The sequence below is a fragment of the Hyla sarda genome, chromosome 5, assembly GCF_029499605.1.
Source record: "Hyla sarda isolate aHylSar1 chromosome 5, aHylSar1.hap1, whole genome shotgun sequence".
In the NCBI taxonomy this organism is placed as follows: Eukaryota; Metazoa; Chordata; class Amphibia; order Anura; family Hylidae; genus Hyla; species Hyla sarda.
This window is the reverse complement of record NC_079193.1, coordinates 365886251-365904177: the sequence shown is the minus strand read 5'-3', so window position 1 is coordinate 365904177 and position 17927 is coordinate 365886251. Positions and strand designations below refer to the sequence as shown.

At 45.8% G+C, this 17927-nt stretch overlaps 1 protein-coding gene across 1 annotated transcript in view; it reads left to right on the top strand.

The window, feature by feature from the left end:
* TMEM71 (transmembrane protein 71) overlaps positions 1-17927 on the top strand; it is a 122518-nt gene continuing 104591 nt past the window's right edge. Inside the window, exon 1 of the mRNA XM_056518648.1 lies at positions 1-91. The gene's annotated coding sequence lies outside the window, so the exon portion shown is untranslated. The remainder of the gene's footprint in view (positions 92-17927) is intronic.

The following is a 17927-nucleotide window of genomic DNA, read 5'->3' as shown; positions in this document are numbered from 1 at the left end:
TTCAGCTTGTTTGATAAGAAAAATAATAAAAAAAATTCCATCTCTAGATGTACAAAACCAGTGGAGACATCCCCCAAAAAGACTGGCAACTGTAAGTGCAGCAAAGGGTGGTTCTACCAAGTATTGCCTCAGGGGGGTGAATACTTAAACATCCAACAAATGTCAACTTTTTTTTTTTCATTATTGTGTGTGTCTAGGGCTGGGCGGTATGACCGAATGTGTGTATCACGGTATTTTTTTTACTTTTGGCGGTTCCACGGTATATAACGGTATTTCCTAGCCCCCCCCCCCCCCCCCCATATTAATTATCAGCCCACATCCCCATCGGGGTAAATACTCACATATCACCTGCAAATGCTGCCCTCCTTGTTCTCCTGTTTGTTGGGGGCTGCCGCCGCTGAGACTCTATACTGTGCGTTATCCCTATGCCCGGGCTGCAAAAGGTAAACAAAATAAACTTTAACGCACCTACGTCGGCCTTACCCTGGGGACGGGAACGTCGGAGAGACGTCAGCCTATCACCAGCCGCAGCGATGTTCCGCTTCATCCAGTGATAGGCTGAGCCCACTGTCATGTAAGAAGCCGGCTTTTTACATGACAGTGGGCTCAGCCTATCACCGGCCGAGGCGGAACATCGCTGCGGCTGGTGATAGGCTGATGGCTGTCCGATGTTCCCGTCCCCAGGAAACAAGTGAGGCCGATACCGGACCAACGGGAGGTGAGTTAAAGTTTATTTTGTTTATTTTTTGCAGCCCGGGCATAGGGATACCGCACAGTATAGAGCAGTGGTCTACAACCTGAGGACCTCCAGATGTTGCAAAACTACAACTCCCAGTATGCCCGGACAGCCGTTGGCTGTCCGGGCATGCTGGGAGTTGTAGTTTTGCAACATCTGGAGGTCCGCAGGTTGGAGACCACTGGTATAGAGTGTCAGCGCCGGCGGCGGAAAAAACAGGATGAGGAGGGCAGCGCATGCAGGTGACATGTGAGTAGTACCCTGATGGGGACAGAACTGGGCTGATAATTAATTGGGGGGGGGGGGGGCAGAACAGAGCTCGCAGGTCACATAGAATTAGTTCCCCGTTGTGGGGACAGCGCAGCACTGGGCTGATTCATTCATTCCCGAGGGGGAGGGGACAAACCGGTATTGCGGTAAGGGTTAAAATTCATATCGTGCAGCACAAAAATGTCAGTATTCGGTATGAACCGGTATACCACCCAGCCCCATGTGTGTCACAATAAAAAGTATTCTGCACTTTCAAAGTACTATTCATGTTGTGTTTATCAAATGGTAAAAGTCTATTTAAAGGGGTATTCCAGGAAAAAACTTTTTTTTTATATCAACTGGCTACAGAAAGTTAAACAGATTTGTAAATTACTTCTATTAAAAAAATCTTAATCCTTTCAATAATTATCAGCTGCTGAAGTTGAGTTGTTGTTTTCTGTCTGGCAACAGTGCTCTCTGCTGACATCTCTGCTTGTCTCGGGAACTGCACAGAGTAGAAGTGGTTTGCTATGGGGATTTGCTTCTAAACTGGGCGGTTCCCAAGACAGGTGTCATTAGAGAGCAGTTAGACAGAAAAGAACAACTCAAATTCAGCAGCTCATAAGTACTGAAAGGATTAAGATTTTTTAATAGAAGTAATTTACAAATCTGTTTAACTTTCTGGAGCCAGTGGATATATAAAAAAAAGTTTTTTCCTGGATAACCCCTTTAAGTCTATTTGAATTCTAGTTTGTAACAGTAGCAAAATGGGAAAAATTTAATTAAAAAGTACTGTAGAATGTGTGTGCAGCCGTGATGTTGTCTATAGTGTCTGCGCTGCTTAGCTGTGTACGTGTGGGTATATAGTGGCCAATTGTCATGTACAGAGAAAGCTGGCATGAACATAAAATACCTAAGTATGAATAATTTGATTAAAAAAAGGGCTGCAGGTCCATTCTTCTCTTTAGGATCCTTTTTAATATTATTCACGATTTTTATTTAATTTTATTATTTTATTTAAAGAGTACTTGTGGCAAAGCCACGGGGTGTCTCGGGCTACGAAGGCGAATTGTATGGGGCAGTTGTTGTAGCCCAGGGGCAAGGTGTTATTAACCCCTAAATGTTCGTGACGCCAGGGTGTGGTTTTCCCAGTAACGGTAGTACCACTATCCCAAGGTCAGGCAGGGCAATAATAGTCCAAGACCGGGTTAGGGTTAACGATAGCTTTACTGAGGTAGACTCATGGAAATAATCTTTACAGCTAGGACAGGATCCCAGAGAGGTGGCCAGCAACACAGAAGAACCTCGCAGCTTGCTGGAACTTGTAGTGATTTTAATAGACTTTAGTTCAGCCACGCAGACTAAAATAGACTTGACTTTGGACTTCACTGGGCTGTAGGTAGTGACAGCAGACATAGACTTGAGTTACTGGACTGTGGCTGTAGGTTAGGCTTGAGGCCTCCAGCTCCTCTGAAACGTCTGGTCTTTACTGTTCCTTAACAGGAGGTGAGGTAGAAGAGAGCGATTGTAATGGCTTCCCCTCTTATAAAGTGTGGCTGAGCCAGAAGCCCATAGGTCAAGCTGCAGGTCAGCTTAAAGGTCCGTTATCCATAACACACATAACAATATACATTACATATATTATTATGGGGGAGACACTGCAGGAGAACCCCTAGGACACAGAGGGACTCAACCCGACAGGGCTTAAGTACTGTACGGGACTATATCCCATACTGGGACATCACAAACCCCCCTGCTTATCAGAAGTCGCCCTCGACGAATGGTCCTGTAAGGCTTTGAGTGACGAAGCAGCCTTGGGGACGAATGCAGTCCTGGGGCATTGTAACCCAACATCCATTTCCAGGCTGTTGTGTAACAAAAACTAATAATGCAATAGAGTCTCTGTATAAATGTCCATACATGCTCTGATAGACTGTATGACAGAGTATAATAATAACAACATACCTATGACTATGGTATAAACATGACTTATGGACTATGACTATATATACTATGACAGTTGACTATGCATATTTTGACATTTGACTATGCATAACAATACTTTATGCAAGACTAGACATGACATGACACTGGCGGATTGGGTTGGTGAAGGCTTTCTTCCCAATGCCTTGGCTACTGGGGTCCCTTGGCATTAAACACTTCTCCCCAGAACACTAGTTATTTTTATGCTAGACATTTTTTTATTCTAGACATTTTTGTGGACAGGGCCGGCCTTAGGTGTTCAGGCAAGCTAACCTTGTGCCGCCCCCCCCCCCCCCCCCTCATAAACGTACACAAAGAGGAAAATATATTTGTGACAAACATTTTCATATCTAATAAGACCCGTGCCCCGTTAATCAGTCCCATGTACCCCTTCACCAGTCCCCTGCTCCCCTTAATCAGATGCAGTATAGTTCCCTCACATTAGGTGCAGTATAGCTTTCCACATTAGGTGCAGTATAACTCCCCACATTAGGTGCAGTATAGTTCCCCCACATTAGGTGCAGTATAGTTCCCCCACATTAGGTGCAGTATAGTTCCCCCACATTAGGTGCAGTATAGTTCCCCCACATTAGGTGCAGTATAGTTCCCCCACATTAGGTGCAGTATAGTTCCCCCACATTAGGTGCAGTATAGTTCTCCCACATTAGGTGCAGTATAGTTCCCCCACATTAGGTGCAGTATAGTCCCCCCACATTAGGTGCAGTATAGTTCCCCCTCATCAGATGCAGTATAGTTCCCCCACATTAGGTGCAGTATAGTTCCCCCACATTAGGTGCAGTATAGCTCCCCTTAATCAGATGCAGTACAGTTCCCCCACATTAGGTGCAGTATAGCTCTCAACATTAGGTGCAGTATAGCTCCCCCACATTAGGTGCAGTATAGCTCCCACACATTAGGTGCAGTATAGTTCCCCCACATCAGGTGCAGTATAGTTCCCCCACATTAGGTGCAGTATAGTTCCCCCACATCAGATGCAGTATAGTTCCCCCACATCAGATGTAGTATAGTTCCCACACATTAGGTGCAGTATAGTTCCCCCACATTAGGTGCAGTATAGTTCCCCCACATTAGGTGCAGTATAGTTCCCCCACATTAGGTGCAGTATAGTTCCCCACATTAGGTGCAGTATAGTTCCCCCACATTAGGTGCAGTATAGTTCCCCACATTAGGTGCAGTATAGTTCCCCCACATCAGATGCAGTATAGTTCCCCCACATCAGATGCAGTATAGTTCCCCCACATTAGGCGCAGTATAGTTCCCCCATATTAAGTGCAGTATAGTTCCCCACATTAGGTGCAGTATAGTTCCCCACATTAGGTGCAGTATAGTTCCCCACATTAGGTGCAGTAAAGTTCCCCACATTAGGTGCAGTATAGTTCCCCCACATTAGGTGCAGTATAGTTCCCCCACATTAGGTGCAGTATAGTTTTGCTACATTAGGTGCCATATAGTTCCCCACATTAGGTGCAGTATAGTTCCCCCACATTAGGTGCCATATAGTTCCCCACATTAGGTGCAGTATAGTTCTCCACATAAGGTTGGCAGTATAGTTCCCCACATTAGGTGCAGTATAGTTCCCCACATTAGGTGCAGTATAGTTCCCCACATTAGGTGCAATATAGTTCCCCACATTAGGTAATTAAACACAAAAAGAATAAACTGCACCAAATAGGTATAAATTGTACTCTGTTTTTCATGATATGTACTAGGTGCAAGGGGTCTATATGTGGTAAATCAGTATAGCTCCATAGACTATTTTATGCAAAAGGAGAGAAAAAACTCAAACAAAGAGCAATTGCTACTGATAAATATGCAAAATTTTATTATTATATCCAAAATGTTAAAAAACGTCACACATTTGTGACTAATTTCAATAAGAATAAAATACCAGATGTGTATGTATAAAGCAATACAAAATGAGATGTCTCAGATACAACCAAGGAACACGTAGGTGGATCAGGTACAGTAAAAATAGTAATCACAATGGATATATATATAGTGAGGTCAGGAAATGATGTAATATGGCTCCTATTCAATAAGAAGTAACCAGGGGTCCAGAAAGGGCCCCAGTATAATAAGTGTGAAGCTAAGTGCTCTATCACATGATTAGTATTTAGAATGAGCCCAAAGTAAATCAATAATAAATAATTCAATGATCCTCACTTACCCATAATGGAAGCCTGTAACCACCGTCCCTTCTCAAAGGACGCTACCCGACTATGTACATAGCTCCCTTTTATACTGTGTTTGTAATAAATATTGCGTGCCGATTTGTGCCGTGCGGCGCATGCGCAGGGTCCCAACCCGGATGTAATCGGCACTCACCGCCGCATCACAGCCAGTACCCGCAGGTCACGAAAGCAACACTTCCGGACCTGCGCGCACGGCCTTTTGACGCCCGGGGAGTCCGTGCCAGGAAAAGGGCCCCGCTCATGCGCACAATCAGAAATCGGCGCCTTGCATTAGAAATTGCACAAAGTCAATAGACAATAGGTATATAACCCTATCTGCACCTATACTTTGCAGTTTAACTGGTCGAGCCTTATGACATCATTATCTTGACATCAATCTAGCCTCACATAGCAACGGATAACATAAGTCATGATATACATATATCAACATATAAACATACTTATAATAACAGACAGCAACTCATAAGGCATAGGTTGGAAAGTAATTACAGCATTAGTTCAAGTAATGAATAAAAATGCTCAGTCTACATGCGCTTATTAGTTGGTTTATAAGCCCCTGCATATAGCCACACATGGTTACTATTCTAGAGTGTATACACTTGAGGAGTTAGCAAAAATATCAAGTGTAAATAAAGTGTACTCATTTGCCATAATCGTAACAGTGAAATGTAATTTACATAAAAGTGATAAAAAAAATTAATTAAAATTAATTAAAAATAAAATAAGTGGATAATGAAAAATATATATGTAGAGAATATATATAAAACATATATATTTAAAATGTATATATTTGTAGGTGAAGTGGTGATAGTGTGTGATTAGTGATAAATAATGTGACCCTCAATAAAATTAATAAATAAATAAATGTGAATAAATTAAATATATTAAGTGTTACGCCGAGCGCTCCGGGTCCCCGCTCCTCCCCGGAGCGCTCGCTACACTCTCGCTACTGCAGCACTCCGGTCAGATCCACTGACCCGGTGCGCTGCGATACCGCCTCCAGCCGGGATGCGATTCGCGATGCGGGTGGCGCCCGCTCGCGATGCGCACCCCGGCTCCCGTACCTGACTCGCTCTCCGTCGGTCCTGTCCCGGCGCGCGCGGCCCCGCTCCCTAGGGCGCGCGCGCGCCGGGTCTCTGCGATTTAAAGGGCCACTGCGCCGCTGATTGGCGCAAGTGGTTCTAATTAGTGTGTTCACCTGTGCACTCCATATATATACCTCACTTCCCCTGCACTCCCTCGCCGGATCTTGTTGCCATTGTGCCAGTGAAAGCGTTTCCTTGTGTGTTCCTAGCCTGTGTTCCAGACCTCCTGCCGTTGCCCCTGACTACGATCCTTGCTGCCTGCCCCGACCTTCTGCTACGTCCGACCTTGCTTCTGTCTACTCCCTTGTACCGCGCCTATCTTCAGCAGTCAGAGAGGTTGAGCCGTTGCTAGTGGATACGACCTGGTCACTACCGCCACAGCAAGACCATCCCGCTTTGCGGCAGGCTCTGGTGAAAACCAGTAGTGACTTAGAACCGGTCCACTAGCACGGTCCACGCCAATCCCTCTCTGGCACAGAGGATCCACCTCCTGCCAGCCGGCATCGTGACAGTAGATCCGGCCATGGATCCCGCTGAAGTCCCTCTGCCAGTTGTCGCCGACCTCACCACGGTGGTCGCCCAGCAGTCACAACAGATAGCGCAACAAGGCCACCAGCTGTCTCAACTGACCGTGATGCTACAGCAGCTACTACCACAGCTTCAGCAATCATCTCCTCCGCCAGCTCCTGCACCTCCTCCGCAGCGAGTGGCCGCTTCAGGCCTACGACTATCCTTGCCGGATAAATTTGATGGGGACTCTAAATTTTGCCGTGGCTTTCTTTCTCAATGTTCCCTGCACTTGGAGATGATGTCGGACCAGTTTCCTACTGAAAGGTCTAAGGTGGCTTTCGTAGTCAGCCTTCTGTCTGGAAAAGCTCTGTCATGGGCCACACCGCTCTGCGACCGCAATGACCCCGTCACTGCCTCTGTACACTCCTTCTTCTCGGAAATTCGAAGTGTCTTTGAGGAACCTGCCCGAGCCTCTTCTGCTGAGACTGCCCTGTTGAACCTGGTCCAGGGTAATTCTTCCGTTGGCGAGTACGCCGTACAATTCCGTACTCTTGCTTCTGAACTATCCTGGAATAATGGGGCCCTCTGCGCGACCTTTAAAAAAGGCCTATCCAGCAACATTAAAAATGTTCTGGCCGCACGAGAAATCCCTGCTAACCTACATGAACTCATTCATCTAGCCACTCGCATTGACATGCGTTTTTCCGAAAGGCGTCAGGAGCTCCGCCAGGATATGGACTTTGTTCGCACGAGGCGTTTTTTCTCCCCGGCTCCTCTCTCCTCTGGTCCCCTGCAATCCGTTCCTGTGCCTCCCGCCGTGGAGGCTATGCAGGTCGACCGGTCTCGCCTGACACCTCAAGAGAGGACACGACGCCGCATGGAGAATCTCTGCCTGTTCTGTGCCAGTACCGAACACTTCCTGAAGGATTGTCCTATCCGTCCTCCCCGCCTGGAAAGACGTACGCTGACTCCGCACAAAGGTGAGACAGTCCTTGATGTCAACTCTGCTTCTCCACGTCTTACTGTGCCTGTGCGGATATCTGCCTCTACCTTCTCCTTCTCTACTATGGCCTTCTTGGATTCCGGATCTGCAGGAAATTTTATTTTGGCCTCTCTCATCAACAGGTTCAACATCCCGGTGACCAGTCTCGCCAGACCCCTCTACATCAATTGTGTTAACAATGAAAGATTGGACTGTACCATACGTTTCCGCACGGAGCCCCTCCTAATGTGCATCGGACCTCATCACGAGAAAATTGAGTTTTTGGTCCTCCCCAATTGCACTTCCGAAATTCTCCTCGGACTACCCTGGCTTCAACACCATTCCCCAACCCTGGATTGGTCCACTGGGGAGATCAAGAGTTGGGGTTCCTCTTGTTTCAAGGACTGCCTTAAACCGGTTCCCAGTTCTCCTTGCCGTGACCCTGTGGTTCCCCCTGTAACCGGTCTCCCTAAGGCCTATATGGACTTTGCGGATGTTTTTTGCAAAAAACAAGCTGAGACTCTACCTCCTCACAGGCCTTATGACTGTCCTATTGACCTCCTCCCGGGCACTACTCCACCCCGGGGCAGAATTTATCCTCTCTCTGCCCCAGAGACTCTTGCTATGTCTGAGTACATCCAGGAAAATTTAAAAAAGGGCTTTATCCGCAAATCATCCTCTCCTGCCGGAGCCGGATTTTTCTTTGTGTCCAAAAAAGATGGCTCCCTACGTCCTTGCATTGACTACCGCGGTCCTAATAAAATCACGGTAAAGAACCGCTACCCTCTACCTCTTATCTCTGAACTCTTTGATCGCCTGCAAGGTGCCCACATCTTTACCAAACTGGACTTAAGAGGTGCTTATAATCTCATCCGCATCAGAGAGGGGGATGAATGGAAAACGGCATTTAACACTAGAGATGGACACTTTGAGTATCTGGTCATGCCCTTTGGCCTGTGCAACGCCCCTGCCGTCTTCCAAGACTTTGTTAATGAAATTTTTCGTGATCTCTTATATTCCTGTGTTGTTGTGTATCTGGACGATATCCTGATTTTTTCTGCCAACCTAGAAGAACACCGCCAGCATGTCCGCATGGTTCTTCAGAGACTTCGTGACAATCAACTTTATGCCAAAATGGAGAAATGTCTGTTTGAATGTCAATCTCTTCCTTTCCTAGGATACTTGGTCTCTGGCCAGGGACTACAAATGGATCCAGACAAACTCTCTGCCGTCTTAGATTGGCCACGCCCCTCCGGACTCCGTGCTATCCAACGTTTTTTGGGGTTCGCCAATTATTACAGACAATTTATTCCACATTTTTCTACCATTGTGGCTCCTATCGTGGCTTTAACCAAAAAGAATGCCAATCCTAAGTCATGGCCTCCTCAAGCGGAAGACGCCTTTAAACAGCTCAAGTCTGCCTTTTCTTCGGCTCCCGTGCTCTCCAGACCTGACCCATCTAAACCCTTCCTATTGGAGGTTGATGCCTCCTCAGTAGGAGCTGGAGCGGTCCTTCTACAAAAAAATTCTTCCGGGCATGCTGTTACTTGTGGTTTTTTTTCTAGGACCTTCTCTCCGGCGGAGAGGAACTACTCCATCGGGGATCGAGAGCTACTAGCCATTAAATTAGCACTTGAGGAATGGAGGCATCTGCTGGAGGGATCAAGATTTCCAGTTATTATTTACACTGATCACAAGAACCTCTCCTATCTCCAGTCTGCCCAACGGCTGAATCCTCGCCAGGCCAGGTGGTCTCTGTTCTTTGCCCGATTTAATTTTGAAATTCACTTTCGGCCTGCCGATAAGAACATTAGGGCCGATGCTCTCTCTCGTTCCTCGGATGCCTCGGAAGTAGAGCTCTCTCCGCAACACATCATTCCTCCTGACTGCCTGATCTCCACTTCTCCAGCCTCCATCAGGCAAACTCCTCCAGGGAAGACCTTCGTCTCTCCACGCCAACGCCTCGGAATCCTCAAATGGGGTCACTCCTCCCATCTCGCAGGTCATGCGGGCATCAAGAAATCCGTGCAACTCATCTCTCGTTTCTATTGGTGGCCGACTCTGGAGACGGATGTTGTGGATTTTGTGCGAGCCTGCACTGTCTGTGCCCGGGATAAGACTCCTCGCCAGAAGCCCGCTGGTCTTCTTCATCCTCTGCCTGTCCCCGAACAGCCTTGGTCTCTGATTGGTATGGACTTTATTACAGACTTACCCCCATCCCGTGGCAACACTGTTGTTTGGGTGGTCGTTGATCGATTCTCCAAGATGGCACATTTCATCCCTCTTCCTGGTCTCCCTTCAGCGCCTCAGTTGGCAAAACAATTTTTTGTACACATTTTTCGTCTTCACGGGTTGCCCACGCAGATCGTCTCGGACAGAGGCGTCCAATTCGTGTCAAAATTCTGGAGGGCTCTCTGTAAACAACTCAAGATTAAATTAAACTTTTCTTCTGCCTATCATCCTCAATCCAATGGGCAAGTAGAAAGAATTAACCAGGTCCTGGGTGATTATTTACGGCATTTTGTTTCCTCCCGCCAGGATGACTGGGCAGATCTTCTACCATGGGCCGAATTCTCGTATAACTTCAGAGTCTCTGAATCTTCCTCCAAATCCCCATTTTTCGTGGTGTACGGCCGTCACCCTCTTCCCCCCCTCCCTACTCCCTTGCCCTCTGGTTTGCCCGCTGTGGATGAAATATCTCGTGATCTTTCCACCATATGGAAAGAGACCCAAAATTCTCTCTTACAGGCTTCATCACGCATGAAGAAGTTTGCTGATAAGAAAAGAAGAGCTCCCCCCATTTTTTCTCCTGGAGACAAGGTATGGCTCTCCGCTAAATATGTCCGCTTCCGTGTCCCTAGCTACAAATTGGGACCACGCTATCTTGGTCCTTTCAAAATTTTGTGCCAGATTAATCCTGTCTCTTACAAACTTCTTCTTCCTCCTTCTCTTCGTATTCCTAATGCCTTTCACGTTTCTCTTCTTAAACCACTCATCATCAACCGTTTCTCTCCCAAACTTGTTTCTCCCACTCCTGTTTCCGGCTCCTCGGACATCTTCTCCGTAAAGGAGATACTGGCCTCCAAGAAGGTCAGAGGGAAAACTTTTTTTTTGGTCGATTGGGAGGGTTGTGGTCCTGAAGAGAGATCCTGGGAACCTGAGGACAATATCCTAGACAAAAGTCTGCTCCTCAGGTTCTCAGGCTCTAAGAAGAGGGGGAGACCCAAGGGGGGGGGTACTGTTCCGCCGAGCGCTCCGGGTCCCCGCTCCTCCCCGGAGCGCTCGCTACACTCTCGCTACTGCAGCGCTCCGGTCAGATCCACTGACCCGGTGCGCTGCGATACCGCCTCCAGCCGGGATGCGATTCGCGATGCGGGTGGCGCCCGCTCGCGATGCGCACCCCGGCTCCCGTACCTGACTCGCTCTCCGTCGGTCCTGTCCCGGCGCGCGCGGCCCCGCTCCCTAGGGCGCGCGCGCGCCGGGTCTCTGCGATTTAAAGGGCCACTGCGCCGCTGATTGGCGCAAGTGGTTCTAATTAGTGTGTTCACCTGTGCACTCCCTATGTATACCTCACTTCCCCTGCACTCCCTCGCCGGATCTTGTTGCCATTGTGCCAGTGAAAGCGTTTCCTTGTGTGTTCCTAGCCTGTGTTCCAGACCTCCTGCCGTTGCCCCTGACTACGATCCTTGCTGCCTGCCCCGACCTTCTGCTACGTCCGACCTTGCTTCTGTCTACTCCCTTGTACCGCGCCTATCTTCAGCAGTCAGAGAGGTTGAGCCGTTGCTAGTGGATACGACCTGGTCACTACCGCCGCAGCAAGACCATCCCGCTTTGCGGCGGGCTCTGGTGAAAACCAGTAGTGACTTAGAACCGGTCCACTAGCACGGTCCACGCCAATCCCTCTCTGGCACAGAGGATCCACCTCCTGCCAGCCGGCATCGTGACATTAAGACCATCATAAGGATGGTAACAACAAAAAAGTGTCAAAAATCTCAAAAAATGAGAGATCAAAGTACTTAAGAAAAAAACTAATTATTACTGTGAGTGAAGTGACAATGAGAGTAACCATATATGGTGTAGCAGGAAATTATTCAATAACCTATATAATAACAACAGTAAGATGTAGAGTTACAATCTGTGATAACCTAGAGTTATTAAGAACTGATGGGATTGTACAATGTATATCAAAGTCGCTAATTATATTGCATAACTACAAAATATCTCCTAGTAGCCATATAAGTATATTACTAAATTAGTACATAGATAAGTCAGAGAATAGATATCAAAAGATGAACAATATTAGCAAAATCATAATAACAACTAGAATAAAATTGAATAATAATACTATTTATTGGCTTCATCTTCCACCAAAGTATAGTGCTTCATGAAGTAGGTGCATAAGCTGTTGTACGAAGAATAAAGGGAGCTGACTGATGTTACTGGAAAAAATTCCCAACTGTTAAAATCTTGAACAAAGAAAAGGTAGCATTAAAATCAAGGCAAATATTGGTACAGAAACAAGAAGATCCTACAAAAATGGCGCAAAACTAAGCTGTTCATTTAAACCATTGGGCACCATTGTGCCCAATTTAACTATCCATCTGGCTTCTTTTTGAGCCAGGAGTTTTTTATAGTTACCACCTCTGATGTTCATATTCAATCTTTCTATCCCTTTAATTTTCAAGGTCGTTGGATCTGAATTATGGGATACCTTAAAGTGCCTATGGAGCGTTTTCAGATGAGTAACATCATCCTCTTCTTTTGTCGCCAGTATATCTCGTACATGTTCCCTTGTTCTTATTCGTAATTCTCTGGACGTGAGTCCAATATAAATTTTTGAGCAGCCACATGTCGCATAATAGATCACAAAGGTACAGGTGCACGAGATATACTGGCGAATCTGATAGCGACGGGAACCATCTGCAGACAGGAAATCACTGTATGTTTGTACAGGCTCGACAAGAGCCACAGGGATAGCTTCCAACTCTGGGTCCTTTTGACCCAAATAGGTTAGGGGTATTAGCTATATAGTGACTTCTAACCAAAATGTCGACTACGTCTAGCTGTCATTTGGACCCGGGGGGGGGGGGGGGGGGGGTAAAGTCGCTGCCACTAAAGAGTCTGTCTGTAAGATAGCCCAATTTTTTGGAATACAAGATCTCATTTATTCCCACCTACAGTTATATGTGGAAATAAATCTCACATTGCCACTTTGTTTATTTGTGACCTTTTTCCTACCTTGTAGGAGGTCCTCTCTATGTACATGTTGAGCTTTCTGATAGGCCTTTTTAAGAGATCGTCTGCTGTAACCACGCTGGAGAAAACGTTCCGTAAGTATTGCACTTTGTTTCTTGAAATCATCATCCGAGGAGCAAATTCTACGTATTCTCAGGAATTGTCCTGTTGGTATGGCTTTGATAGTTGATGGAGTATGTGAGGAGGCTGTATGCAAAAGGGAGTTGGTGGCAGTGGGCTTACGATATACGTCTGTTGACAGAGAACCATGGGTGTTACATTTTATAAGTATATCCAAGAACTCTATGCACTCTCTGCTTGCCTTATAGGTAAGTTTCACATTAATATTGTTAGTGTTGAGTATTGTCATGAAGTCCTTCAATTGGGATGCCGATCCCTGCCAAACAAAAAGAATATCATCGATATATCTGATCCAGCACTGCACATGGGAGCCCGCCTCTGCCCCTCCGCACTGAAACAAACCCCTCTCCCAGTACCCTAGCAAGAGGTTTGCGTACGAAGGGGCGCAAGCGGCCCCTATGGCAGTGCCGCGTTTCTGAAGGTAGAATTGGTTTTTGATCGTAAAAAAAATTATGGGTTAAAACAAACTCCAATAATTCAAGGATTAATTGGCAGGTATCGGCATCCCACGGACCAGAGTCTAGATAGAATTTAATAGCCCTCAAACCGTCCACATGGTCTATGCATGTATAAAGGCTCTCCACATCTGCAGTTACCAAACACATATCTGGTTCCAGGGAAATTCCATCAATCCGTGCCAGGGCTCCCGTCGTGTCTTTGATGAAAGAGGGTAAACATTCTACTAGCGGTTGTAGATAATAGTCAATAAATTTACATATAGGGTCGCATATACCATCAATCCCTGACACGAACGGGCGCCCCGGAGGATTGAGGGAATCCTTGTGTATTTTAGGAATGATATAAAAGGTAGGGGTTTGCGGATATGGTAGCATCAAACCACTACGTATTTTTTTATCAATAATGCCGGATTCAAGTGCCAAATCCAGAATCTGACCAAGCCTTATAGAGAACTGGGTAATGGGGTTAGAGTGTAATTTGGCATATGTGTCCTTGTCCTTTAATTGTCTGAATACCTCACGTTCAAATTTACTGACGGGCCACACTACCACGTTTCCCCCTTTATCCGCTGGTTTAAATACTACATCTTTCAATTCCATAAGTTCATTTAAAGCCCCTCTCTGTTTTTTGGTTAGATTGTCCTGGACAACTATGAATGATATCTGTTTGAGGTCCTCACTTGCCGCTTTAGTGAAGACCTCAATAGCTGGACATAATGACAAGGGAGGAAACGTGGTAGATTTAGTAGGCACTACGTATGATGGCTTACCTTGTTCTCCTCCCTGCTCTGCCAGAAGCTCCTCCAAAATTTGGATCGCCTCTCTTTCCTCTGGGGTAGAAAGTAATTGGTCCCTCTTTGCATGCAGTCTCCTCAATAGTAATTTACGTGAGAATAAATTAAGGTCCTTTAAAGCTGTAAAATAATCAAAACTATTAGTTGGTGAGAAATTAAGACCTTTACTTAGTATGTACTGTTGTTCCTCGGAGAGAATGTGGGTAGAAAGGTTGATTACCTCATTGTTTTTAGTTTTTTTACCCCTTGTGGTTGGTGGGGACATTTTCCTTTTTTCCCTGCGTAGTTCAGCAGCCCGATGTTGGGGGTTATGTTGTCTATAGTTGGTTTTGACTCTAGATCTTACATCTACAGAACTCTGTGATTCGTCAGTTGACGACAGGGAGACAATAGATGATGATCTTGACCTCAATGGTATTTGTGTTCTATCTCTAACTTGTCGCCATCTATATACTCTGTTTTGTTGTACATCCATGTTATCTCTTTGATATTTTTTCTTTTTCATGGCACTAATTTCAGTTTCCCATTTGAGATACTGTTGTTCTAGTTCGATGTTAACTTTCTCTAATTCAGCCGAAGATAAATTCTTTTTAATGTCATTTTGAAGCACTTCTATTTCCTTCTCCAAGTCATTCAATGAGGATGAATTAGCGAGTACCAGGAGTTCCATGAACCCTCTAGAGCATGTGTTGGCATGTTCCTCCCATTTGTTCTTAAAGATCGGGTCCTCCACTGGGTAGGACGGGAACACCTGGACTCTCAGTCCTCGAGGGATAATACCTTTAGAAAGATAGTTCTCTAGAAAATTTTTGTTCCACCATAATTTCATTCTCTTATACAGCAGGTTTTTCAACTTTATAATTTGTTCTTGTACATTCTGACCATTTGCGTTTAAAATCACAGGGTTGTCGCTGAACACCTCATTAATCTGGGTGAGCCACACCAACTCACGTGCTTTAAAATCCATCTCTGACCCAACTTTTTCAGCTGTGGAAACCACAGAATAAAGGGTAATTAAACACAAAAAGAATAAACTGCACCAAATAGGTATAAATTGTACTCTGTTTTTCATGATATGTACTAGATGCAAGGGGTCTATATGTGGTAAATCAGTATAGCTCCATAGACTATTTTATGCAAAAGGAGAGAAAAAACTCAAACAAAGAGCAATTGCTACTGATAAATATGCAAAATGTTATTATTATATCCAAAAAGTTAAAAAACTTCACACATTTGTGACTAATTTCAATAAGAATAAAATACCAGATGTGTATGTATAAAGCAATACAAAATGAGATGTCTCAGATACAACCAAGGAACACGTAGGTGGATCAGGTACAGTAAAAATAGATCCCCCACATCAGATGTAGTATAGTTCCCCCACATTAGGTGCAGTATAGTTCCCCCACATTAGGTGCAGTATAGTTCCCCCACATCAGATGTAGTATAGCTCCCCCACATCAGGTGCAGTATAGTTCCCCCACATCAGATGCAGTATAGTTCCCCCACATTAAGCGCAGTATAGTTCCCCCATATTAGGTGCAGTATAGTTCCCCACATTAGGTGCAGTATAGTTCCCCACATTAGGTGCAGTATAGTTCCCCCACATTAGGTGCAGTATAGTTCCCCCACATTAGGTGCAGTATAGTTCCCCCACATTAGGTGCAGTATAGTTCCCCCACATTAGGTGCAGTATAGTTTTGCCACATTAGGTGCCATATAGTTCCCCACATTAGGTGCAGTAAAGTTCCCCCACATTAGGTGCCATATAGTTCCCCACATTAGGTGCAGTATAGTTCCCCCACATTAGGTTGGCAGTATAGTTCTCCCCACATTAGGTGCAGTATAGTTCCCCACATTAGGTGCAGTATAGTTCCCCCACATTAGGTGCCATATAGTTCCCCACATTAGGTGTAGTATAGTTCTCCACATTAGGTTGGCAGTATAGTTCCCCACATTAGGTGCAGTATAGTTCCCCACATTAGGTGCAGTATAGTTCTCCACATTAGGTTGGCAGTATAGTTCCCCACATTAGGTGCAATATAGTTCCCCTCATTAGGTAGTAGCAGGTTCCCCACATTAGGTAGTAGCAGGTTCCCCACATTAGGTAGTTGCAGGTTCACCTCCCCCCACTGACTCACACACACACACAGACACACCCACACATGCACGCACAGACAGATACCCACACATCCACGCACACACAGACACCCACCCACCCACACACACACAGACAGACACCCACACATGCACACACACACACACACACACAGACAGACACCCACACATGCACACACACACATAGTCACACTTACCTGTCCTGCGCTGCGCTGCGCTTCTCTCCGGCGTCGGCCTGACAAGTGACGTCACTGACGTCCTGTGCGGGTCTGCGGAGGTACGTCACATGCGCGACGTCCCTCTTCAGACTCGGGCCAGCCAGCCAACCGGAGACACAAAGGAGGGCGGGGTAAGTGAAACCTCCCTGTGTAATGAAGAAAACTGTGCCCTGAAGCAGAATGTGACCCTCCGCATAGGGACACAGTTGAGGGACACAGTGGGAATGGAATGAGAGGGAGCGGCTTGCAAAGCAGAAAACTGTGTCCCTGTGCGAAGGGTCACATTCCGCTACAGGGCACAATTTTCTTCATTACACCGGCATTTAGCGCTGCTTGCCCGAAGCAGCGTTAAATGTCTGAAGAAGTTACCTGCACGTCGGGCAATACAAATGACATATACCTGGTGCGAGCTGTGTCGGCCGCCCGGCGCCCCTGTTGCTATGGCGCCCTGTGCGGCCACACAGCTCGCACACCCCTAAGGCCGGCCCTGTTTGTGGATAACATTTGACATTCTGTTACCTTTGACTTTTATTTTGTGCTTCTGTGAGTAACAAGAATACCTTCTGGCCAGTAAAGTATCCTGAGCACAAGGACACAATAAATATCACAATTGACATTTGAAACATGACATTTGTGTGGACTGTGTGGTTGTACTTCATGTGTACATGACTTTTATGTGCACTGCTGACTATGTGTAGTACACTTCTGTACTGTTTACTGTACATGATGCTGGTGATGGGGTGAAATGTTGCTTCTCCCGATTGGTTCAGGTCAACCCCTGTAAGAAAATACCATCAAAAAACCCCTGTAAGTAAATACCATCAAAAAATACTGTACACTATGACTTCTGGTGTACATCAACTCAGATACATTTTATTAGACCACAACAGCAGGACCATAAACATTTCAGTAAAAGACCATAACCCTTTGTTTTTTTTCCTTGTACACAGTAGCAACAAAAATATATTACTTTGGAATATTTACACGACTGTCCATGTATTGCTCAGCAGTTCGAATACACTATAGAGTTCATTAGCTAAGAGCTCAGGTCAATTCTCCTGTACCTAAGAAGTCTCTCAGTCGAAGCCAGGCACAACACTTACAAGATTGGTTACTGCAGAAAACTTTTCTTGATGAGTCCGTCAGGCACGATTCTTGAATATTACTGTAGAACTTGAAACAACAAGAGTTTGTGCTTGCACACA